The following is a 23,301-nucleotide window of genomic DNA, read 5'->3' on the forward strand; positions in this document are numbered from 1 at the left end:
TAGATATCTGCTCCCGACTGATGTGGAAGCTTTCATTGGTCACACATGTCACTATGTATGAGCTTAATGGGACAGATGTTTTTTCTTTGAGTGGTCTGTAGAAGTGGAGTACGCGTGGCCTTTGCTTCCATAAGACACTTGCTAATCATGAGCATTTTGCAAGGCCGCATTGTCATAACTTCTGATAAGCCTCTCTTTACAATTTCCTTTATGGCTTCTGGGTTTCGGTGCCCTAGTTGAATGCATTTATTGTGGGGATTCTGAGTGGCAATCTTGGCTTGCTCATCTGTGGCGATGAGTCTGTATAGATGTTCACCCAATCTTCCTTTCCAAGGATTTGCTTGTTATTTCAAATTGTGCATTCATCACCTTGGAATTGAACTGTGAGATCATTGTTAGCAAGGGTTTTCATGTGGATACTTTGTTTGTCTCCTGATGGTGTGGTGCAGTTCAAGAACAATTCAAGAACCCTTGACCATTACCTTCTGCAGTAATACTTCTCCCATTTGCTAGGAAGTCTTTTGCATTGAAATCTATTTCTGTAAAGAAGGTCTCATCGCTTGTCTATACACCAACGTGTATATGTGGTATAATACTCTGAGTCACATTGAAGATGCTACACCATGATGTACCTGCAGTTTCCTTTGTGACTGCTTTAACTCCTTCTCCTGTGGATGGCTCTCGCCTTCACTGCTCAGCTTTCCAGATTGAACAATGTTTGTTTTTTCAGGTGACCAGTCTTTTTTCAGTAAAAACATGCTTGGCTTTCTTTGCTTTGCTTTGTACCTACATGCACCCTAGGAGTTTGCTCAGTCTTTTCCTTGTGCATATTTTTTTCTTTCATCAATTGATTTTCTTTTGGTGTATTCTAGTGTTAATTCTTGTTCAGGTCTGGTTTATAAACAATAATATATAACTTTGGAAGGCTGCATAACAGTAGTGCCACCATATGATTATCTTTCATTTACATTCCAATTGCACATAGTTGTTCTAAGATTTCAAGAATGGCATTCACATGTTCACACTTTCCCTTATCTTTTTCTAGCCTCATCTTATATAGCTTGTGTACCAGATATAGTTTACTGTTTAAGTTTGAACACTCATGCAGTGGTCCACATACTTTTATCTGTATTTTCTTTTCTTTTGTAGATTAACTAATTATCTTCCGCTGGCAGACTTATGACTGCTTTCGCTTGCCTGTTCTTCCTGTCCAATTCCTCCATGGGTCCATTTGGGGATCTGTCTGTATTCAGTACTCGCGACAAGTTGTCCTTGCTTACCGGCATCTCCAGCTTGAACTTCCACAGCTGGTACTTTGTATTGTTGATCTTTGTGATTTCATACCTCACATCTGAGCAACTTGCCATTTTTCAGCAGCTTGGATGGAGCATTTGCCAGCTTGTTGTATTCTGTTTAGTGCCTGGGCCCATAACCTGTTGGTTATGTGATAAGATGAGGCATTGAGATTTTGGGGAATGTACAATTCAGCTTTACTTACATAGCAAAACAACATACATGTGTGAGAACAGCATTACAGGAGAGAACAGAGAGAATAAAACTTCCTTCCTGTGCAGAATATACAAGCATATATAAACACACTTGTGGGCAGGGCTTAATATGCCCAGTGGGGACACTGCGGAAGACACAGCATTAAGGCGGCACTCCAGAGTTAGAAGCGAGGCAGACAACTTTCAGTTAACACTTTGGAATCCGTGGCTATACTTCTTATACTGTTGTACTGTTGACACTATTGCACTATGGACAGAACTTCTGTTACAGATCACCACTTCCTAGGTGTGCAGCATTTCTAAGCCTGTACTGTGGAGCTTATACCAGTCTCCACTGACTCAGTAGTCCCGTCACTTCACTCTTAGTGGCCCATGAAGAGTGGCCCATACCTTATTTAGGTAGTAAGTCCATAAAAGAGTCAGCAGCGTTAACCCTTCCTTCTCAGGAACCACCAACTCACAGGTCAACTAAGGACACAGTGTAATGAGCTTAAATTGTAACAAATGGCTTCTACATACAAATACAGTTGAAATAAGCATATAACCCAGAAGAACAAAGACATTTTAACACAGGGAGCATTTTGGAACTTCCAGCGCAGCACAATGCAAATCAATCCACCAACTTGTACCATGTGGCTGGCAATTGAACTGACATTTCAATAAAGTTAATTTCAAAGTTAAGGTTCATTATAATGCAGCAGCTGGTGTGAGTTAGCCCTGTTTGGGGGGTAGAGTGGAGAAAAGTTAGAACCAGGTGTGTCTCTATTGGGAAATCCTCCCTTACATTCTGTCCCTGTAAGGAAACCAGCAGAAATCACCTGGCGCGTGCTGGTGCGCATGCGCGCGTACGGGAGACCACAGATGCCCGTGCGCGCTCATGTACGCGCAGGAGCGCGTCTTAGCGCCAGTCAGCCTATTTAAAGGAGGCCCCAGCAACTGATTGGTGCTGACTGGTCTTCAGCTGTGTCCTGTTACTCTGAACCTGTGTTATTCTGCCTGATTCCTGTTGCTGACCTTGGCTCCTGTTTACCCGGCTCTGAACTCTGCTTAACCTGATCTCTGGTTCCTGATCCCAGCTTCCCATCTGACCCTTCTCTGCCTGATGTTCCAGTACCTTGCTGCCCGCCTGTTGACAAACCCGGCTCCCCATCTGACCTGTCTCTGCCTGATGTTCCGGTACCCTGATGCCCGCCTGTTGACGAACCCGGCTATTCCTGTGACCCTGCCCTGGTGCCCAGCTTGGCCCAGCACAACTAACCGAGTGCTTGCAACTACAATCCTGCGACCAGCTGTGACTTCCTGCTCTGCAACCACAGTCCCGCGACCAGCTGCAACTTCCTGCTCTGCAACCACAGTCCTGCGACCCGCTGTGACTTCCTGCTACAGGATTCCAGGTCACCATCTGCAGGCACTCATGTGCCTCCTGTTCCTTGGCTCCTTCTGTTCCACTCTCAATGGGACCTGGACTGGAGATAAGACAAGAGAGGCCGACCTCTTCATTTCATTCTTCCTTCAGGTATATAACAGTACCAGTCAGCCCAAGATGGAGTCTGAAAGGGAGGTCTCTCTGCTATCAACCCTTTGTCAGACTGTTACCACACTCTCCCATGTAGTACAAGAGCTGCATATGGACTTAGCCCGCATCCATGATCAACTACTGAGCGCTTCCAGCTTGACCTGCACCCAAGCAGTTCCACCTTATCTTCCTGAGCCCAGGGTACCATTGCCCGAACGCTTTTCTGGGAACTGTAGGAAGTTCAGGACTTTTCAGAATTCCTGTGAGCTGTATTTCTCCTTGCTTCCTCGCACTTTTCCTACTGAGGGAGTGAAGGTTGGATTTCTCATTTCCCTGCTGCTGGAGGAACCCCAGGCCTGGGCATTTCAGCTTCAGGAACAGCATGACCCTGTCCTGGATTCAGTCAACTCTTTCTTTGCTGCCATGGCCCAACTGTATGCTGACCTTTTTTGTCATCAAACTGCTGAAACCTCATTGAGCCACCTACAACAGGGTTCCAGACCTGTGGAGGACTATGTTGCTGACTTTCGCCTGTGGAGTTCTGATACAGAATGGAACAACGCAGCCTTACATTTCCAATTTCGCCTGGGACTATCTGAAGCCATCAAGGATGAGCTGGCCAGAGTGGAAACCCCCGTCTCACTGAATGACCTAATCTCTCTTTGCATTCAAATCGACCACCGCCTGCGTGAAAGGCAGGTTGAAAAGACCGGAAATCCTCACCTAATGCATGTCTGCTCCACGGACCCTTCGCCTGCCTCTGCCTCACCTAAAGATGTATCTGACGCCAAGAAGGATTCTCATGCCAGTTTTCCAGGATCCCCTCTGTCTAAACAAGAACGGGCTCAATGTTGCTGTAATAAACTTTGCCTCTACTGTGACGATGAAGGGCATTTCTTACAGACTTGTTCCCGGAGACATCGTAGGAGATCTCCTCCAGCTGCAGTTGCGGCATTAAGTTCCAGTTAATACCACGCCCTGCTGCCAGTTTCCCTTCTGTTAAATGGAAAAACTCTTACTGTTTCGGCCATTGTGGACTCTGGGGCCTGTAGCTGTTTCGTGGACTCTGCCTTTGCAAACATACACGCATTCCCCTTGTGTGCCAAGAAGAACAGCTTCATGGTCCACCTGGCAGATGGTTCTGGTATCAAATCAGGGCCTGTCACTCTAGAGACTGAACCCATCAACTGGGTCACAGGGGAAGTGACTTTTCCTTCTAAGTACTGTAATGAATTCTGCATTCGGCCTCCATCCAAGTCCGTAGAACCGCTCCTCTGCATTAACATGGACCCTGAAACTACTAAACTTGTGCTTTCTGTTTACCATGATTTTCTGGACGTTTTCAATAAAAAAAAAAGGCTAACACTCTCCCTCCTCATAGACCATATGAATGTCCTATCGATCTCTTACCTGGTGCAGAAATTCCCTTTGGCAGGATCTACCCACTCTCAGAACCAGAACTGGAGGAATTGCAGAAGTACATCGATGAGAACCTCGACAAGGGGTTTATCCGGCCATCCTCTTCCCCTGCAGGAGCGGGAATATTTTTTGTGGAAAAAAAGGATCACTCCCTCCGGCCTTGTATTGACTACTGGGACTTAAATAAAGTAACCATCAAGAATTGATACCCCTTACCTCTTATTCGGGAACTATTTCAGAGGTTACGAGAGGCTCGTATATTTACAAAAATAGACTTGAGGGGAGCATACAACCTGATGAGAATAAGAGAAGGGGATGAATGGAAGTCTCGTTTCGGACATTTTGAGTACCTGGTGATGCCCTTTGGACTCTGTAATGCTCCAACCACCTTCCAGCATTTTGTAAACGATGTGTTCCGGGACTTTCTTGATTTATTTACTATTGTTTACTTGGACAATATTTACATTTTTTCCACCTCTTTGGAGTCCCATCGAATTCACATGAAAAAAGTGTTAAACAGACTAAGGGAACATCATCTCTATGCCAAGGCAGAGAAATGTGAGTTCGAAAAGCTTACCATCCAGTTTCTGGGGCTTATTATCTCCGCAGACGGAATTGCCATGGACCCACAGAAGATATCTGCAGTGCTCGATTGGCCTGCCCCTACTGATAAGAAATCTGTACAGCGGTTTTTGGGGTTCGCTAATTTTTACAGAAAATGTATTAAAGACTTTTCCAGTATCATATCCCCTATCACTCAGTTAACCAAGCTATGTACGACCTTCACATGGACCTCAGAAGCTCAGACAGTATTCGAAAAACTGAAAGGCCTTTTCACATCCGCACCCATCCTGAAACACCCAGATCCTGCTCTGCCCTATGTCCTTGAAGTGGATGCCTCTGAAATAGCCGTGGGAGCCATATTGTCCCAACGACAAGGGACAAAATCCCTACTTCATCCTGTCGCTTTCTTCTCCAGAAAACTGAGTAATCCGGAAAGGAACTACGATGTTGGTGATCAGGAATTACTTGCTATTAAATCTGCCCTTGAAGAATGGCGTTATTTGCTAGAGGGAGCTGCACACCCTATTCTTGTATTCACGGATCATAAAAACCTGGAGTACTTAAGAACGGAGAAAAGATTAAGACCTCGCCAGGCCAGGTGGGCTCTTTTTTTTGCAAGATTCTGCTTTCACATCACTTACCGGCCCGGATCCAAGAACGGGAAGCCCAACGCTCTTTCACGTATGTTTCAAGATACTGAAGTATCTCCCGAACCTGATACCATCCTACCCGCAAAAAACTTCCTGTTACTACAAACTGATCTCATTTCCCAAATCAAGACAGCAGTCCTGAATCATCCTCCCTCCCAAGAACTTCATCTCCAGCTTAAAGAGGGTATCTACTCCCATGGCACACAGATCTTTGTTCCAGAACAGCTACGAACAGCAGTCCTCTACATGTACCATGATCATCCTCTGGCAGGGCATTTCGGTGTACACAAAACTTCGAAACTGGTCCTTCGCTCCTTCTGGTGGCCAGACTTAATATAATTCTGTAGAGACTATGTGAGATCTTGCACTGCGTGCTTACGGAACAAGACGGACAGATCCAAGAATTGGGGCCTGCTGGAACCTCTCCCTGTACCGGATAAATTATGGAGCATGATCCCCATGGACTTCATTGTCGTGTTACCCCCATCCGAGGGATTTACCACCATCTTTGTCATAGTAGATCGCCTATCCAAGATGGCCCACTTTGTGCCCCTAAAAGGTACTCCTTCCGCTGCAGAGACTGCCTCATCCTTTGTCAAGGAAGTGGTACGCCTACATGGTATCCCTGTTAACATCACATTGGATCATGGAGTACAGTTTACTTCCAGATTTTGGAAATCCCTGTGTGAAGTCTTGGGTTTTAAACTCTGCTTATCATCTGCTTACCATCCCCAGACGCAGACGAATGGCCAAACGGAGAGAACGAACCAGACTCTGGAGCAATATCTCCGATGTTTCTCTTCTTTTGCACAGGACAACTGGGCATCTCTTTTGCCTTTAGCAGAGTTCGCCTACAATAATTCAATACACTCCTCTATCAAGCAAACCCCCTTTTTTGCTAATTATGGGTTTCATCCATCTTTCTTGCCCGATGTCCCCCAGGAATCCTCAGTACCGGCAGTACAGGATCGTCTGGAGTTCTGGAAAGTTAACAAGCTATTCCTGAAAGAAGCTATCTCCAAGTCCCAAGTAGATGACAAGAGATTCTATGACAGAAGGAGAAGAGGTAACCTGGATCTGAAACCCGGAGATAAGGTATGACTATCTACCACATATCTTAAGCTGGCCTGCCCTTCAAGGAAGCTAGGACCAAGATACATTGGCCCATTCCCTATAAAAAGAAGGATTAACGCTGTTGCTTTCAAGTTAAGCCTACCAGAAAATCTAAAGGTTCATCCAGTGTTCCACGTGTCCCTCTTGAAACGATCCGTGGCTAATCCCTTTCCTGACCGAGAATCCGAGACTCCTGCTCCTCTATTGGTGGAAGGGAATGAGGAGTTTGAAGTGGAGGCTGTCCTGGATTGCAGGAAGAGAAGGGGCCAAACCCAGTTCCTTATTAAGTGGAAGGGCTATGGCCCTGAAGACAATTCGTGGGAACCCTGCTCTGATGTGCACACCCCACGATTGGTTCAAGCTTACCTTCGCTTCCATCCTGAGAAAAGATCCTTGGTGGGCATCCGGAGGCTGCCCTTAAGGGGGGGCAATGTAAGGAAACCAGCAAAAATCGCCTGGCATGAGCACGCACGAGAGACCATGTAAAGAAACCAGCAGAAATCGCCTGGCGCTTGCTGGTGCGCATGCGTGCACACACGGGAGACCACAGATGTCCATGCATTCTCGTGCGCATACGCGTGTGCAGCGCCCGGCATGCACGCGCAGGAGCGTGCCTTGGCGCCACTTGGCGCCAGTCAGCCTATTTAAAGGAGGCCCCAGCAACTGATCAGTGCTGACTGGTCTTCAGCTTTGTCCTGTTATTCTGAACCTGTGTTATTCTACCTGATTCCTGTTGCTGACCTTGGCTCCTGTTTACCCGGCTCTGAACTCTGCTTAACCTGATCTCTGGTTATTGATCCCGGCTTCCCATCTGACCCTTCTCTGCCTGATGTTCCGGTACCTTGCTGTCCGCCTGTTGACGAACCCGGCTCCCCATCTGACCTGCCTCTGCCTGATGTTCCGGTACCCTGCTGCCCGCCTGTTGACGAACCCGGCTATTCCTGTGACCCTGCCCTGGTGCCCAACTCGGCCCAGCACAACTAACCGAGTGCTTGCAACTACAATCCTGTGACCAGCTGTGACTTCCTGCTCGGCAACCACAGTCCTGCAACCAGCTGTGACTTCCTGCTCTGCAACCACAGTCCTGCGACCTGCTGCGACCTCCTTCTACAGGATTCCAAGTCAACCTCTGTAGGCAAGAAAGGCTGATCTCGTCATTTCAGTCTCCCCTCAGGTATGTGACAGTCCCCGTGCCATGAAAACAGGAAATTAGAGAGAAAAAAAAAAGACTTGGGTGGAGTTGGTATTATATAAAGAGTAAAATGTATCTGTTAAAGCCTAGCCTACATTCAAAATTGCAGTCCTTGGAATGGACTCCAGCTGCTATAGTTTCTCTGGCCATGCCCCAACACAGACATACCCAGTTGCCAGTCCAGCTGGTGCTACTCTTTTAAGTTGAATGATGTTCAGTATATGTAGGGCCACAGAGGCTTGGACACATGCTCCACATGAGAGAGCTATGATTGATTGCAGACTACTCTCATCTGTGGCCAACGCCCTCCTGTCTCCACTACAATCACACCTGTGAATCGGTCAACTTGTTAACAACCAGCCTGCTATAGCCGCCAGCGCGATACTCTTCCTGCCATCAGAATACAAGCACAGCAGGAGTGATTCACCCATGCACCTCAAATGTGTGGATGGGAGAATCGGATCATTTTTTCGTTCAACCCGCTGGTTGATCAAAAAAGAAATTATTAATGTGTGGCCAGCTTTAGTCTCCCCCATGGAATGCCTGTTCCTGTTGCTCATCGACCCTTTTTCTGTCCAAACAGGCCATTCCCCTGTGACCTATTGCATATTCACAGTGAGAGATAGAGCTTCTATCACAGACTATATACAGTAGGTAGATACTAGACACTAGGGCTAATATGTGAAAGAGAACTCTATGTGAAGACAAACAGATACCAGGATTTTCTCACTTTGTTGAGATTAGCCACACATCTAATAATAAATTGGTTTCTAGAATGATATTAGCTAGAGTTCCTTTTGGTCCTGTGTGGTCAGCTCTATTGGCATTATATTTACATATCTCCATTACAAATGCTTATTAGTGGCAGTTTGGTAGCTTTGGCATTTACTAGAAAGGTTAGTTTGTCTGAGAGCGTCTGTGGGTTTGTCTATGTATTTGTGGTAATTCAATACAAAAAGAGGTTGTAAAGGCAGAAGGTTTTTTATCTTAATGCATTCTATGCATTAAGATAAAAAACCTTTTGTGTGTAGCAGCCAACCCAGCACCCCCTAATACTTACCTGAGCCCCATCTCTCTCTAGCGATGTCCACAAATGTCTAAGCCATCCGGGACACTCCTCCTGTTTGGCTGAGTGACAGCAGTGGCGCCATTGGCTCCTGCGGCTGTCAATCAAAGTCGGTCAGCCAATCAGGGGAGAGAGGGGGGAGGGCCAGGTCGGGGCTCAGTGTCTGAATGGAGACAGGGAGATGTGACTCGGCTCCAGTGCCCCCATAGGAAGCTGCTGACTGTGGGGACACTCGATAGAAGGGAGGGGCCAGGAGCAGCAAAGAGGGACCTGAGAAGAGGAGGATCTGGGCTGCTCTGTGCAAAACCAAGTGCACAGAGGAGATAAGTATAACATGTTATTTTTTTTTTTTAAATGAGACTTTAGTATCACTTTAAATCTCAATTCCATGAATTGAGTATTACATACTTACATTTGTCCAGATTGACACAATGTAAGTATGCCTATCTCATACCCAATTTGCCCCTTTGGAAGATGGAATTCACTGTAGTAGTCAGCACTACTATTTATTTATGACAGGTACTTTTATAGCTCCGTCAATTTACCAAGCCCATTGACATCAGTCCCTGCCCTCATGGAGCATACAATCTAAGAATCTTCCAGATCCTGCTCAGGTTCTGTGCAAGCAGCTTCCCCTCTGCACACTAAATACAGGGGGTCATTCACTTGTCACTGCCACCAGTCATAGAACACTGTATTTTTTTCAGTGAACACACGGCGTTCTCTGACTGGATGAGATGGAAAAGAAGGGTGTTTTACATTCAAATCTCGATGTTATCAAATCAGTGAACACCTTGTATTCATTGAAACAAATACAAAGTGTTCTATGAATGGTAGAGGTGGCGAGTGAACAATCCGTAATTGTAGTAGCAACAACTACTCTAGTGATTTCCAGCTGCCCCGGCAGACACTCAGGTATTTGATATGTATACATACATTGTATCAAGCTGGACCAATGTACAGATTTTAGTACAGTTGGTTCCACCAGATTTTAGTTAGAGGTATCAGAGTAAAGGAGGCTGAATACAAATGCACGCCACACTTTTCACATATTTATTTGTAAAAAATGTTAAAAACCCTTTATCTTTTTCCTTCCACTTTACAATTATGTGCCACTTTGTGTTGGTCTATCACATAAAATCCCAATAAAATACATTTACGTTTTTGGTTGTAACATGGCAAAATATGGAAAATTTCAAGGGGTGTGAATACTTTTTCAAGGCACTGTAAGTCTGCAATACAAATAATATATGGACTTCAGTTTTAAACACTCCAGAAGAAAAAGCACAAGCAAGAAGAAAACTCACGCAGAGATCACTGATCACCATGAATGGTCCCTGTTGATAACAATGAAAGACAGACTCTCATTCTTTTGAACAGTCCCTTCCTCGGTATGTTTTTTTTTTTTAATATTGTAAATCTATTATTCCAATGTAAGTGTCACTAAAGCCCATGAAAACTAAAGAGAGACACTGTACAGCAAATATTCATCCAAAAGTGGTGTAAAAAACAATATTTTTTATGCAGTTAAAATGTAAGAGTGTACTCATCTAAAATACAAAATAACAAGAAGTAGACTAAAACTAAGCGAGTCCAATGTTTGCCTGGTTCATGCACAGTGTTACATTGTATGTCCTACTGTATGTTGTGGTCAATCCACACTGTGTTCAAATCACAGGTTTAGGGCAATTGCCTTTTTATAGATGAGTAGCTTAAAGTGCTTGGTTCTGCTAACTTCCACTCATTGCAAATATTACAAAAGTAAGCAAGCAGGTCTCACCTTTCTTGTTGTATCCTCTGCAAAATCTACTAAATTATTACATAGGAATTCCAGAAATAAGATTTGAATATCCTTAAAATGACCTTGACTTGACTGGAAACCTTGACGTAGGCCCAAAAAGATGTAAATTATTAGACCTAACTGCATCCATCCAACACTTGTTGAATGTTGAATTTAAGTTTAACAAAGCTATTTGATGGAATTATTTTACATTTAATTAATATGTTTCTCCATTTGAAAGAAACCCCTGCTTTGCCCTGCTGCTAGTAGTACAATCTATTGTGCCAAAAACCCAACCAGCCACTGAAAGCATTATCGTTGTCTACAACCTAAACAGCGACAACTAATACGGCACAGATTGTACATAGAATTTGGGAGGAATAACCGTCTGAAGCTGTTCAAAGTAAAATCTTACAAGAGCAGGCCTTTTCAGTGCAGAAGCGCTTTAAGGAAAAGACTGTAACAAATTATTTGTATCCATGGTGACCACATCAAGAAGACTGAATCCTTCTGCCGACTTACCACATGCACAGATATGCACAAACACACATCCCTTAAAATGGCCATATTATCCCCTGACTCCTTCTTAGCCTCTGCGGATTTGTGAATTACGCACAGCTTTGATGATTGAAATTTCATGATTCTTATTTCATAAGGATGCATTTGTATATCAGGCGACGGTAACTTCACAAGAAGTCTGCAGCGGTGACAGGCTTTTGGAATGCATATCACAGCAAATGAAAAGCCAACGTCGAAGCTGTCAGCGCACTTAAAAATGAGTTGTCAATTAGCCACCCAATGTGTGTGGTCAGACAGTTCTCCCTCAAAGGGTATGTTTTCCTGCCAGCTATATTATCTGTTAGTTGAACTCAAACAGAGCAAGAGAGAATCCAGTGGCTAGGTGATTTTAAATTCTCTGAGCCTTTCAAGAGAGCAAAGATGACAGGTACAATGCTCATTAACAAAACTGTGTTTTACATACTAAGTATGTAGCAGAAGCGCTGGTGCTTAAACAGCATTAACCTGAAGGATGCTGGTTAGGGTAGCTAAACAGAATACTAAAGAAATTTGTTTCATACATCATTAATAATACACAGAGCTCAAAGATTTTTTCACATTAATTAAAACCATCCCCGCTCACTTACATGTCTATGTGAAAGAGTATTCTGCAAGACACATCCATGATGAAAAGCAACTGTAAATCTTTTTATGTCCAAGTTTGTATTTCTGTGACATTTAGGGACATATATTGTTATTTGTCCTATAGCCAAATTTTGAGAATGTGCTGAAAGATGATTCTCCAATCCTCTAGTCATCAATCATTTTATATAACTATTATTACATTTTTTAAAACCAAAAACCTACATTTCCAGGAATCAAATACCTGCAGGCAGGGCAGGACTTAGGGTGGTGGGGGCCCCTGGGCTTGAGTCACTTTCGGGCCCTACCTTCTATACATATACACAGCTCTATAAAACCGAAATAGAAAAGGACAAGGTTCGCCAGACTCAGTGCAGGATTAAAGAACTTCTGTTTAATTGGACAAGACAAAACGGCCAAATGGCTACTCACAAAAGTAGATAATATATAAGCGTATAAGTGGAGGATAAAGTACTGGTATTCGTCCTGGGTCCACGATTAATAAAAGCAATAAAAATGGATAAAATGATAATCACCGTATTTATTGGCGTATAACACGCACCCCAAGTTTAGGAGGGAATTTTAAGGAAAAAAACTTCTAGGAGGGAAGTTTAAGGAAAAAAAACTTACATTTAAATGCCCATCAATGCAGCCCTATTAGTGTCCATCTGCAGCCTTGTCAGTGTCATTGCAGCCTTGTCAGTGTAGCCTTGCTCCAGTGTCATTGCTGCCTTGCATTGCAGCCTTTCAGTTTAAAAATGGCGCCGCCGAGATACAGAGTAGGATGTCCTGTGTATCTCGGCGGCTTTTGGACGCTCTTGGCGGCTTTCAGCGGCTTTCCGTGGCTTTTTGGCTGCTCTCAGCAGCTTTAGGGTGCTCTCGGAGGCTCTCGATGGCTTTCGGCCACCCTCGGCAGCTCTCGGCAGCTTTCGACGGGTTCCGGCCGCTCTCGGAGGCTCTTGTCGGCTTTCGGCCGCTCTTGGCAGCTTTCAAAATGGGCGGGGCCCGCGGGGCCCCCTATTGGCTTGACTGGGCTCAAGCCCAATGGTAAGTCCGGCCCTGCCTGCGGGAAAGTGTGTTTTCAGCTGCTGAGAGTCTTGTGGCCATCTGTACCACCTTCTCTCTTCATCCCCGGTGATAGTTTAATCCATGTTACTCAAAGAATATATAAAGCCCAAACTTTTGTTTTTTTGGATAAAGTGGGAAAGGCTTAAAGTGTTACTAAACCCACAACAGTAAAATCAGTCTGTATATGCAGCCTAGCTTGCTTGTTATACTCACTGTGGGACTTAAGGGGTTAATCATCTGCATTGTGTAAAAAGGCTGTTTTATCCTGTATGCACAGATCCTCCCCCTCCTGCACTGTCTATCTGGGGAAAGCCAGCAAACACAGGCAGAGTAGCCAACCTGCACATGCTCAGTTGTGTCTTTTATGCTGGAAAGAACAATTACTTGTTCTCAGAGATAGCCAGGTCACATGATATTGACATCACACATGTGGGCGTGTATACAGGCTGCAGTGGAAATCTCCTCCTTCCTGAACTCTCAGCACTGGAAAAACTGTGCAGTTTATCATGTAACCCTGATATAGAGATCATCCAAAAAGGTATATAGTGGCAGTATTTTAATGTAAAAAGAAGATTTATAAGCTGTAGGCACTGTGGGGGGACGGATTAACTATTTTCATATTACTGGGTTTAGTAACACTTTAAAACCACTGTCAGGATTAAATTGATGTCTGCATCCTATTGATTTCTCTTAACTCTCAATCTCGCAAACACAAGACACAACAGTAAAATTTTCCAAAAGTGAGGGAAGTTCTCTTTTAGACAGTTGTCATTGCATTGTATCCCCATTTGAAAAGTTACTATTTATTCCAGTTCCGTGACAGCTTTAAATATTAGATATTTCCTAATGTTTAGTTTCAATGGAAATGGTTATAACAGATATAGAGAGGGAGAAGCTTCTCAGTAGGGACAGGCAGAGGTCCTTACCCTTCCTAAAAATAAAAAAAAATAAAAAACTCAAAAAAGAGTTTTGGCTTTATATTTGGCCACACAGGCCAAAAAGCATAAGACTAGGCTTCTTCTCTGATTAATGCTCTTGTTGGCCGGCCTGTCAGTTTAGGTGAACAGGCATGTCTTGGTAGGTTTGCAGTTGTGCCATTCTCTTTCCATTTTTGGATAATGGATTGAACAGGTCTCTGAGATGTCCAAAGCTTGCAATATTTTTTTATAACCTAACCCTGCTTTAAACTATTCCACTACTTTATCCCTGACCTGTCTGGTGTGTTCCTTGGCCTTCATGGTGCTGTTTGTTCTCTAAGCTTCTCTAACAAACCTTTGAGGGCTTCATAGAACAGCTGTATTTATACTGAGTTTCAATTACACACAGGTGGACTCCATTTACTAATTAGATGACTTCTAAAGGCAATTAGTTCCACTAGATTTTAGTTAGGGGTATCAGAGTAAAGGGGGCTGAATACAAATGCATGCCACACTTTTCAGATACTTATTTGTAAAAAAATTGAAAACTATTTATCATTTTCCTTCCACTTCACAATTATGTGCCACTGTCAGGGCTGGACTCCCTTCGCTGTGCTCAGATTTCCCAGCTGTCGGTTAATTGCCAGCACCCTTCGTTCCACAGTGGCTCACCTGGAGATCATTTCCTGCTCGTCAGCCAGCCCCTTCTGGCCTGTCTGCTGCCTCTGACTACGTTGATCTCTGGCTTCCTGATTTACTGGCTTGTTCTGACTACCGCTTTGGCTACCGAACCCTGGCTATGTTTTGACTACGTTTACTATTTGTACCATTTTTTACCATTATATTAAAAGGTGTGATTTTTACTGCATTTTCTGTTACCGTCTGATTCACGGTTCCTGACAGTTGGTGAAGGACATGAATTCAGAAGATGCAGGCAATATTTCTTCCAGATTGAATGAGCAGGACCACCGCATGGATCAGTTTGCCATAGCGTTACAGACGCTCCTAATTCGCACCGCTCACCTGGATCCTCCCACTGTGGCTGTTCAGGTACAACCTGTGTTGCAGGCCGTCACTGCTACTGCTCCAGTCTCTGTGCAGGTACCCGCCTCGATTATTACCTCTATAAGAGGTATGTATGGTTCCGCTCTGCTTCCCCAGTGATTTGGGGGCGATCCAGTTCAATGCAGAGGGTTTCTCATCCAGGTTGGTATATACTTTGAGATGCTGCCACAGGCATTCCCCACGGACAGATGCAAAGTAGGCTTTGTTATTTCTTATAGAGCTTTATGATAGAGACTTGGCCTGGGCAAACACTCTATGGGAGATGCAAAAAAACCCATTGTCCTGAGTTACCCTGAGTTTGTGGCTTCCTTTAAAAAGGTATTTGACGTTCCTGCACGCTCCACTTCTGCTGCCAAGAGCCTCATGTCCATCAAACAGAGTGCGAGAACTGTTGCCAATTACGCCATTGAATTTCGTACTCTGGCAGCTGAGGTCGCTTGGAACAATGAGGTTCTCGTGGCTGATTTTTCTCATGGTCTGTCAGATAATATCCAAGTTGAGATAGCAGCCCGAGACATACCTACGGATCTGGAGAAGTTGATCACATTTGCCATTCTCATTGACTCCACACTCTGAGAGAGACTTTCCTTTAAGGAACGCTTGCGAAAGCCTCCTGTTCATTTGGCTCCGAGCTTTGCAGTCCCACCCTTGCCTCCCTCACCTCCCATGCCTCCTGGTATTGAGTCCGCCAGTGAAGTAGAACCCATGCAGTTGGGATTCACACGTCTGTCTGCGGATGAGAGGGCCTTTAGGAGGAGCAAGAGATTGTGCCTTTATTGTGGCCAGGCAGGTCCCTTTTTGAAGTCTTGTCCTACCTGTCTGGGAGACGCATTGCACCTGAGGTCCTGTAGGGGACAGACCTTAGGTGGCGTTGTTACGTCCCCAGTTGTCCTGAAGGATAAACCTTTAGTTCCGGTTAGCCTTTCTTTGTCTGAGTCGTCCATCAATACAAAGGCTCTAATTGACTCTAATTGGGGCTGCAGGCCTGTTCATAGATAGTGCCTTTGTGTCTAAGCACTTGATTTCGCAGCAGCTTCATGCCACTCCACTTGCTATTGAGGCTATTGATGGGAAACCTCTACAGCCTGCCCATATGACTCATGAGACTGCTCTGTTGACCATGGCCGTAGGGGCTCTTCACCATGAAATAATCCAATTCCAAGTAATTTCCTCACCTCAATTCCCAGTGGTTATTGGTTATCCTTGGTTACAGAGGCACAACCCGTCTTTTGATTGGCTTCGTGATGAGGTTCTTTCCTGCTCGCCACAATGCAGTAAAACATGTTTTCAGAAAGTGGCAAAGGTCTTGTGCACCTCTTCACTCTCCTCCTTGCCAGAGGAGTACCGCAAGTTTAGCGATGTCTTTGACAATGGTCAAGCCAGTAGTTTGCCTCCACACCGGTTGTATGATTGCACAATTGACCTTGAACCTGGTGCCATGGACCCCTTGTGGCTGAGTTTACCCTTTGTCTGTCTCAGGGGATAAAGCCATGGAGGAGTATGTTACCGATGACCTTTCTCAAGGGTTCATCCGCAAATCCTCATCTCCTGCTGGTGCTGGCTTCTTCTTTGTGAAAAAGAAGAGTGGTGAACTGAGACCTTGTATTGATTATAGGGGTCTCCATTGCCTTATGATTAAGAATGCTTACACGATTCAGTTGATTACGGAATTATTTGACCGCCTCAAGGGAGCAACGGTTTTCACAAAGCTCGATCTGAGAGGGGCATACAATCTCGTGAGGATCAAGGAGGGTGACAAATGGAAAACTGTGTTTAATACCAGGACAGGACATTACGAATACCTCGTAATGTAGTTTGGTCTTTGCAATGCTCCTGCAGTTTTTCAGGAATTCATCAACAAAGTCCTCCGAGATATGTTGCAGCAATGTGTAGTGGTTTATCTCCACGATATCCTCATATATTCTAAATCCATAAAGAGCCACCACACAGATGTCTCCCATGTGCTATAGAGGCTGAGAGATAATAACCTGTATTGTAAGTTGGAGAAGTGCTAGTTCCATCGTGAACATGTTACATTTCTGGGTTATCTAATTTCTACTGCCGGCTTTTCGATGGACCCAGAAAACCTATCTGCAGTTCTACAGTGGCCTCGATCCATAGGTTCACACCCGCTACAACGTTTTCTTGGCTTTACCAATTATTATTGGAAATTTATTTGGAACTTCTCTTCTCTGGTCAAATCCCTGACTGATATGACCAAAAAGGACGTTAACTCACAGAATTGGTCTCCGGATTCCATTGAAGCCTTTGAGTGTCTCAAGGTTGCCTTTGTTTCAGCTCCTGTGCTGGCACATCCTGATCCTACGTAGCCCTTCATTTTTGAGGTGGATGCATCTGAGACTGGAGTAGGCGCACTTCTGTCTCATTGTCCCACCTTTGAGAGCGCTATGCATCCTTGTGGCTACTTTTCTAAGAAATTGTTTCTTAGAAAAAGAATGCAATTACAAGATTGGGCACAAAGAATTGTTAGCTATCATTTTAGCTCTTAAAGAATGGAGGCATCTCCTCAAAGGTACCACCGTGCCGGTCCTCATTTTGACTGACCATAAGAATCTCACATTCTTGCCTGAGGCAAAACGCTTATCTCCCAGAAGGGTAAGATGGGCTCTTTTCTGTGAAGCTATAATCACATAGTCTCATTCTCATTCATTGTCGCAACAGTTTTCCTCCGCTTCCAAGATGGAGTTGGTTCCTGCTCTTATGATATCCTCCGATCATAGCCGCCTTCATAGCCGCTTGTTCCGTGTGTGTTCAGAGTAAGACACCACGACCCCTTCCAGTGGGCCTCCTTTAACCCATACCCAATGGAGAGAGGCCTTGGACCCACCTGTCTATGGGTTTTTTAATTGTGGAGTTACCCAACTCTCAGGGCAGCACAGTCGTTCTTATGGTGGTTGACCGGTTCTTGAAAATATCACATTGTATTCCACTTAAGAAGTTCCCCACATCCAAAGAACTGGCATCCATTTTTGCTCTGGAGCTCTTTTGATTACATGGGCTACCCAAGGTTATCATCTCAGACAGAGGTAGCCAGTTTGTCTTTAGGTTTTGGTGAGCCTTTTGTGCACAGTTGGGAATTCAGCTTTCCTTCTCCTTTGTGTATCACCTGCAGTCCAATGGGGCTACAGAACGAGCTAACCAAGCCTTGGAGCAGTTTCCACGTTGCTATTTTTCTGACCATCATAACAACTGGTCAGACCTCCTACCTTGGGCGGAGCTTGCTCACAATAGTGCCATCAATAGCGCTTCCCGTTTGTCTCCGTTTATGGCGAATTATGGTTTCCAACCATGCATGTTGCCTGACTCATTTGTTCCTCAAAGAATTCCTACATCAGAGGAGCATCTCCGTGATCTTCGTTTGACTTGGCTACAGGTCCAAGAGTCCTTGTGACCTGCCAGTGATAGTTACAGACTCCATGCTGACCGCAAACGCCTACCTGCGCCTTCCTACCAGGTTGGGGAGAGGGTCTGGCTGTCATCTTGCAACCTCTAACTCAGTGTTCCCTCACTGAAACTGGCACCACGGTTCATTGGGCCTTTCCATATCCTCTGTAGGATAAACCCAATGGCTTACGCATTAGACCTTCCTTCTAACATGCATATTTCGAATGTATTCAATGTCTCCTTATTAAAACCTTTGGTGTACAACCGCTTCACCACCACGGTACTATGACCCTGCCCAGTTCAGGTTGGGAACCATGAGGAGTATGATCATTGATCATATTTTCAATTGATCATATGATCAATCGATCTTTGACTCCCATAGGTTCTGTGGGCGCATACAGTACCTGGTTCATTGGAAAGGGTACGGTCCAGAGGAAAGCTCTTGGGTCTCATCCTCAGACATACATGCTTCTGTTCTCGTCCATGCTTTCCATAGGCGTTTTCTCCTCAAACCTGGTAGCCCTCCAAGGGAGAGGGGTCATTGAGAAGGGGGTACTGTCAGGGCTGGGTTCAGCCCTCCCCTCTCTGTGCTCAAATTGCTCAGCTGTAGGTTAATTGCCAGCACCCATCGTTCCACAGTGGCTCACCAGGTGATCATTTCCTGCTCGGCCGTGTAGTGCATTACACTATAGACATGCTTACAGGAGAAGAAAGAGAAAACAGGCACAATCTCATCAGTATGCTTTTGCTCTTTCATTATTCAGTTACAATCTAGGAAGGATACGAGACCAAAAAGCTGAAATTCAGCAGCCTTTGTTTCTGGTAGTCATTTTGGTGAGTTCTATTACCATAATTTCAGCCGTTAAGAAAGGATGCTGGCAGTTATAAGAATGAGATAGATCATATGTATGAGAATCTCAAAATAATGACTTTTACCTGGAGTTCTGCTTTAAATTAAAACCTGAGGAACCTTAATGAACGTGAGGAATTTAAGATGCTGAGCAAATGCATTAACAAAGATTAGATCTACTGTGTATTACTGAAATATGTTTTATGACTTAACAGGAACAACTGTGCAAAATACACATAATTTATTATTGTAACACCTGCTTAAAAGTAATGTTTAAATCTTAGAATATAGAATGAGAAGTAGTAACAGCAAGAAATCCCAGTGACTGGAGGCCAGCTTTACAACCCCCTAGGCCTAACGGTTGCAAGTGATGCCTGAAGCAAAAGCACTGCTTACAAGACCTGAGCTGTTTTGTTTTTACTTAACCTATGGGAGATGAGCTATCTGCCAATATTGGAGTGAATCATGCACCCGACACAATCCTCTTTACAACTTGGATTAGAGAAATTAGTGTCATGTGCAAGGTGAACGTTTCGGTTTCTCTTCCCCATTAAATAGGAATAATCAGCTTCCAGTTTCAAAAGTGATTTTCCAAAATGTCTGAAAACCACTTTGTGCTAGAACAACTTAGGGAAAATGCTCTGTAGTTCTCCTTCGTTTTCCATTATTTTTTCAAGTGCTTGAAATAATGAAAACAGTTGCTTTCATTGGGCTGTGTAGTGCCACCCTAAACAAACTCAGGGGCTTGTGTTAATGCCTAGTTAAAATAAGTATTCAATCAGGCCGCCTGTTCTGTCATACCTATATGTATTCTTTTGTTGAATTGTACCGCATCAGGTTATTATAGTTTTCATATACAGTATGCTGACATCTAGTGGTAGTTTAGGACCACTTCAACTTGTTTGATTATGTGATTTGGTATTTCCCTTCCCCCCACAACACACACACACTTATATTGGTAGTTAATTCAGTCCTAGCTGCACCTTCCCTTTTGCTTCTCAGTGAGCGTCAGTTCTTCACAGAGACAGGGCTTGTTACCTTCATACATTTCAAAAGACTGGATAAAAATATACTCTGTACTGAATTATCTGAAGTGATTGTTTTGTATGCAACTTCTGAGTGTTATTGAATAGTTAAGCTGCCTGGAGATGGTGCCAAGTCAGCAGGCAACCATACTGTCTGGACAGACTAGGTGTAAGGAGGTATGTCATTGCATAAAGCAGTGTTTGATAAGAACACAGACCCTGTACTGAAAGCTTTCATTTTAATAGTTTCTCCTCTACTTTCCTGTTGTAGCAGTTGCAAGTATGAGCGCTAAATTTGTTCTAGTGCATTGTTCTAGTGTGATGAGCAGTGTGGCCATTACTCATCTATGACTGCACAGAGACCTGGAGTAAGAGGCAGGAAGCAACATTTTCACTGAATGAAAACCATATTTTAAGGGATTGCAGTGTACAATTCATAAGATGTAGGAGTATGAGATTATAAAGAGTTAGAAAGTTGTGAGACTTCATTGTGGCTTTAAGTGAATGCAACAGTAAAGCACAATCACTGTGGTGCAAGTAATGGCAAGTAGCACAGCCTATTTGATTATTAAAAATATGGCTGTTCCCAGTGGTGGCCTGTCCATATGCCCCCTAATCCGCATGGATTCCAATAGGGTTTTTTTTTTTAGGGATTGACCGACTATCCATACGGCCAATTATTGCAGGCCAATATTAGCATTTTCAAGAAAATCAGAATCGGTCGCAAACTAGACCGATATTACCGCGACACAGAGCAGGGTGCCAGCCAGCAAGCCCACTCACATCAGACTGCCAGCCAGAAAACCACCCCCAGCAGGGTTCCAGCCAGCAAGCCACCCGCAGCAGGGTGCCAGCCAGCAAGCCACCCGCAGCAGGGTGCCAGCCAGTAAGCTCCCCTCAGCAGGGTGCCAGCCAGCAAGCCAGCCACCTCAGGGTGACAGCCAGTAAGCCCCCCTCAGCAGGGTGCCAGCCAGCAAGCCAGTCACAGCAGGGTGACAGCCAGCAAGTCCATCCACAACAGGGTGCCAGCCAGCAAGCCCACCCACAGCAGGGTGCCAGCCAGCAAGCCCACCCACAGCAGGATGCCAGCCAGCAAGCCCACCCACAGCAGGATGCCAACCAGAAAACCCACTTTCAGCAGGGTGTCAGCAGCCAGCCCACCTGCAGCAGGGTGCCGGCCAGCAAGCCCACCCACAGCAGGGTGCCAGCCAGCAAGCCCACTCAAAGCAGGGTGCCAGCTAGCAAGCCCACTCACAGCAGGGTGCCAGCCAGAAAGCCACCCGCAGCAGGGTGCCAGCCAGCAAGCCCACCCACAGCAGGGTGCCAGCCAGCCCACCCACAGCAGGGTGCCAGCCAGCAAGCCCAGAGAGAAAAAGTAAAAGTGTGGTCTGGGACTATTTCTCTTCTCAACCATCTGCAGGAAAAGCAGCAGTGTGCAACACACGCACAATGTGAGCATGGGATCAACAACTGCAAAAACCAAAAATATGTCAAATCTTTGGGCCCATCTAAGAGTTCATCATGTTGATTTATATAATGAAGCACAGAGAAAACAAACTGAATCACAAAGTGAAATACCACAATCTCACCAAACAACAATAAAAGATATGTTTCAGAAAAAAGCTAACAGGCTAAATTAGAATGGAAGATCCCAACAGATGGACAAAGCAATCACAAAGATGATGGTTACGGATAACCAGCCATTTACAATGGTGTCTGACTCTGGATTTCAGCTGTTGATGTCCATAGCTGAACTAAGGTACCCACTAAAGAGTGAAAAGTATTACCAAACCGAAATGCTGGAAAGATTCACCAAAAGGAAGTTGAGAATGTAAAGGCAATGCTGCAACAAGAGCATGCTGGCAACTCACTCTCATTCACGACTGACTGCTGGTCAGGACCCACAGAGTCACTAATGAGTCTTACATGCCACTTTATTGATGGACAAAAAGGCAATTGGTGTTGCATACAAAGGTGATGCAAGGATCCCACACTGGGGAGTACATTAGAGAAATGTTTCTAGGCATGCTTGAAGACTGGGGAATAAAAAAAGAGTGATACTTGTGCTGTGTGACAGCGGCGGAAACATGGTGAAAGGAATGAGGCTTGCTAAAGTGTCAGACCTCAGTTGCATAGCACACACCCTGCAACTTGTGGTAAATGATGGTCTGTCAAGCCAAAGAGCTTTGATAGATATAATTGGCATGAAGAAGAGGTGCGCAGGTCATTTCCACCATTCAGTCCTTGCCAAGCAGCGACTGAGGTGCATTCAGGCAGACCTTGGCCTACCCAATAACAGCCTAATTCAGGCTGTACCAACACGTAGGAATTCAACACTTCACATGCTGCAAAGAATGCTGGAACAGAAGTGAGCTCTGAGCATCTATTCAGGCGAACATGGAGGATATAGTTGTCCTACAGCTGATCAGTGGGACATTGTAGCGAATGTCATTGAGACCCTCCTCCCGAAAGAGGAAGTGACACTAGGGGTGAGTCATTACGACTCATCTGTGTCATCTGTCATCCCATGTGTGAGAGTGCTGAAGATGCTTCTTCGAGAGAATGAAGGACCCAACACACGTGGCACCAAAACAATCAGGCAGGTCATGAGGGACAGCCTCACCAAACCCTTTGAGAAGCATAAGAAGAATAAAAATGTTGTACTGGCATGTCTTTTGGATCCCCGATACAAGAATCATGCTTTCTCTTCTGATGATGTATTAGCCAAGGCAAAACAATGGCCGAAAAGAAGATTAATACAAGTTGCTGGATATTCCTGCAGAAAGGTTTGGAAGAGCATGTTACTAGTGCAGACATCTTGACTCGTGGGATCCTCCCACATTTGACAGCGGGCTCACGGACACCCGTGAGTGCGGCGGCTGAGCCTGCCTGCAATGTCACTCACTACCACAGAAGGCGTTTGAACAGCAGCTGTGAACGAAGCTCCCGAGCTCAGCTCTCATTACTCCATGCCTGCGGTGCCTGCGTCAGCGAGAGGAGGGAAGAGGGAAGCGGGCCCGTGC

General features: G+C 44.9%; 1 pseudogene; it reads left to right on the plus strand.

Annotated features, from left to right (window-relative positions):
• The first annotated feature begins 4,143 nt into the window (after positions 1 to 4,143).
• LOC141121328 (zinc finger BED domain-containing protein 4-like) lies at positions 4,144 to 23,100 on the plus strand (annotated as a pseudogene).
• The last annotated feature ends 201 nt before the right edge of the window (positions 23,101 to 23,301 follow it).

This window comes from Aquarana catesbeiana, linkage group LG01 (assembly GCF_042186555.1).
Source record: "Aquarana catesbeiana isolate 2022-GZ linkage group LG01, ASM4218655v1, whole genome shotgun sequence".
NCBI lineage: Eukaryota > Metazoa > Chordata > Amphibia > Anura > Ranidae > Aquarana > Aquarana catesbeiana.